A 3,432-nucleotide genomic window follows, 5' to 3' on the forward strand; every position below is an offset into this window, starting at 1 on the left:
GCTGCGTAGATTGTTGGCGCTATATAAATAAAAGATAATAATAATAATATAATTGAAATGTGTTGCATATTTGGCAAAACTCCTTGAAATCTATTAACCCCCTCAGTCCTGGAGCAATTTTGCCGTTTTTGTCGGTTCAGTGATTATTCTCTTTTCCTGCGAATGGTGTACCCATGTAAACTATTTTTCTTTCTTCAAGGAGAGATAGAGCTTTCCTTTGATACCATAGTTAGATAATTAGCTGACAATTTAGGATGAGACATTTAGTAAAATCTAGCGAAAATTTGAAAATATATATATTTTTTTCCCCACTGAATCCTCACAAAATTAAGTAAAGTGATGGAAAATCCCCTTCAGGTTTATCAATTCAGGTGTCCTGATTTCAGAAATACCTAATTTATACAGAGTTTCCATACTTTCCCAGCACTTATAGGGAACATACTATAAAGGTGTACATTATTTTTTTACAAGGCCGTAGATATTTTACATTAGGTTTGATGGGATTGCAACTCTAATTTTAAACAAATAAACCGAAAATACTCACAAAAAGTATATAGTTCTGTAAGACAGAACCCAGGGGTATTTGGGCACTCTTCATACAGCTATGTGGCCACCAATCACAATTTCTTTATTTATTCATGTAAACTATTTTTTCATATTTAAGAAATGCTATGATTGAGAAAAAAAAAATTTGTTTTTATTTCCTTTTATTTGCTAACCTGCCCCCCCCCCCGGTTATGAACATCTGCCCCTAGGCTTGCCACTCTGCCCCCAGAAATGCCTTATACCCACTATATGCCACTCTGCCCCCAGAAATGCCTTATACCCCCCTATATGCCATTATTCTGCCTCCCTGATATGCTTTATACCCTCCTATATGCCACTCTGCCCCATGATATGCTTTTTAACCCTCTATATGCCACTCTGCCCCATGATATGCCCTTTAACCCTCTATATGCCACTCTGCCCAATGATATGCCTATTAACCCCTATATGCCACTCTGCCAGAAATGTCTTATACCCCTATATGCCAGGGGCATATTACAGCACATAGTGGCATATAGGGGGTTAAAAGGCATATCATGGGACAGAGTGGCATATAGGGGGGCATGAGGCATTTCTGGAGGCAGAGTGGCATATAGGGGGTTAAAAGGCATTTCTAGAGGCAGAGTGGCATAAAGGGGGTTAAAATCCATATCATGGGACACTCTGCCTCCAGAAAAGCCTTATGCCCCCATAACCCCCCCCCCCCTGATTTAACACTGCTTCTGACTCCCTGGTGTCCCGTGAGGGCAGGGGGTGGAGGCCGGCGTGCATGCACCGCGCCGCCCAATGGCCGTGCCTCAGCTCTTCGGCCCACCCCTTTTAAAACGTGGGACGAAGTGCTGAGGCACAGCCATTGAGCAGAGCGGTGTGTGGACACCGGCCCCTTTAACTTCATTAACCGACTGGCCGGCCCACCAGGAATTTTCCCGGTATCCTGTGAGGCACGGCCATTGGGCAGCGCGGTGCATGCACGCCGGTCCCTTTAATTTCATTAGGAGGCACGAAGGACGCTTTCAATCCCGCTCGCAGCTGCACAGCGGCTGTTTTGAACGTTGGTCTGCCGGCCCCCCGGCCCTGCTTGTATGTCCTTGTGGTTGTTATGACCGCTTTTATTCAGGATGCACATCCATATGATACACTTTATTATTATATTTATGTAATTCCACTGAGCAGATAGTAGTAATCATACATTCAAGATCTGTTGCAGAATACAAAAGTATTCACTCCCCCCCTTGGCATTTTCCCTATTTTGTTGCATTACATTTGGAATTAAAATGGATTTTTATTTGGATTTCATTGACATACACAAAATAGTCCAAATTGGTGAAGTTAAATGAAGCAAATAACCTTTTTTAAAAAATTCTAAAAGAAAAAATGGTGCATGCATATGTTATAGTGATGCACGCTCAAGTTTTCTGGGGTTTTTTTGTCTTATTTCTTGTTTGTTTCAGAATAAAAATATTTTGCATCGTCAAAGTGGTAGGCATGTTGTGTAAGTCAAATGATACAAACCCCCAACAAATCCATATTACGGTAATTCCAGGTTGTAATGCAACAAAATAGGACAAATGTCAAAAGGCTGAACCCTTTTTAAGGGACTATCTGTCCAGGGGACACAGAATTCACCTTTTTGCTATTAGTTTCCTGATCTACATTTGGTCAGTAGACAAACCATCATATACACGACCAAGTCATAACATTACCACCACCTGCCTAATATTGTGTAGGTCCCCCTTTTGCCACCAAAACAGCCCTGACATGTTCAGGCATGGACTCTACTAGACCTAAATGGGGTCATTGTTCTGCTGTGCCACCTGCAATATAGAAGAGTATTAAGGCAAGATTGTGAAAAATTGCTGGCTTATACTAATTTAGTATAGGTTTTCTTTATCTATTATTACTAATGTTTTATGCATTTCTATTATTTTGATAGAAGGCTCTATTTTTCTTGAACAAATTATGTACATTTTGTGCAGGTTTATTAACTATGATAAAGGGGAATCATGGTATAACAAACATTTGATAATAAATGATAAAACAATATTTGGTTAGGAAACCCCCTGGACTACAGTGATAACATATTTTGTTGGTTTTTATTGTATAAATAAAATAAGAGGGATAAATGGTAGTTATGCATAAAATTGCCCCTACCGTGCGGGAGGTAAATGGGTGAATGAATGAGTGAGCGTCTGAATGAACGTACAAGTGTTTAAGAGCAGAAATGGGACAGGCAGGCTGCTAAGGTGCAGAGGCCTACCACATGTCAGGCTTAGGATATAGTGATGGGGGGTTTTGCTGCACTACCGTCAATGTCCAGTTCAGCTTATAGTGATGGGTGCATGCTGCACTACCGTCAACATTTAGTTTAGCGTATAGAGATGGGGGTTATGCTGCACTACCGTCAATGTCCGGCTCAGTGTATACGTTTATTTTTTTACAGTTTACAAGTTTGTACAATACATTTTCTTGCCAACGTTAATTTTTTTGTGGGTGTCTTTACATACAGCGTCCACCCCTGTGCACATGTATACGTTGGTTGCCACTAAAAATCTTCGTCATCAGCATGCTGTGATGTAAAGCTTTAATTTGCTGTCATGAAAGGATGACAGGGGTCACTCTTAACATCAAAAAAGTTATATGCTTTTATAACACCAAGAAGCACAATTTGGGGAGCTGGACCAACACCCTCAAAATGTCCAGCACCACAGCGCCGCATTTCACCGGCGGCTGCAGCCTTACCCCAGCACCGAGATGGGGGCACCGCTAATCTGGGGAGGGGGGGCAAGGCGCAGGGAACGGTCGTCACTGAATCCAAGCTTCTGATTGGCTGAGACGCTCCTCCCTTAACCGGAGAATACAGAGTAAGCGGTAGCCTCTGCTTCACAC

The sequence above is a fragment of the Spea bombifrons genome, chromosome 1, assembly GCF_027358695.1.
Source record: "Spea bombifrons isolate aSpeBom1 chromosome 1, aSpeBom1.2.pri, whole genome shotgun sequence".
Lineage (NCBI taxonomy): Eukaryota > Metazoa > Chordata > Amphibia > Anura > Pelobatidae > Spea > Spea bombifrons.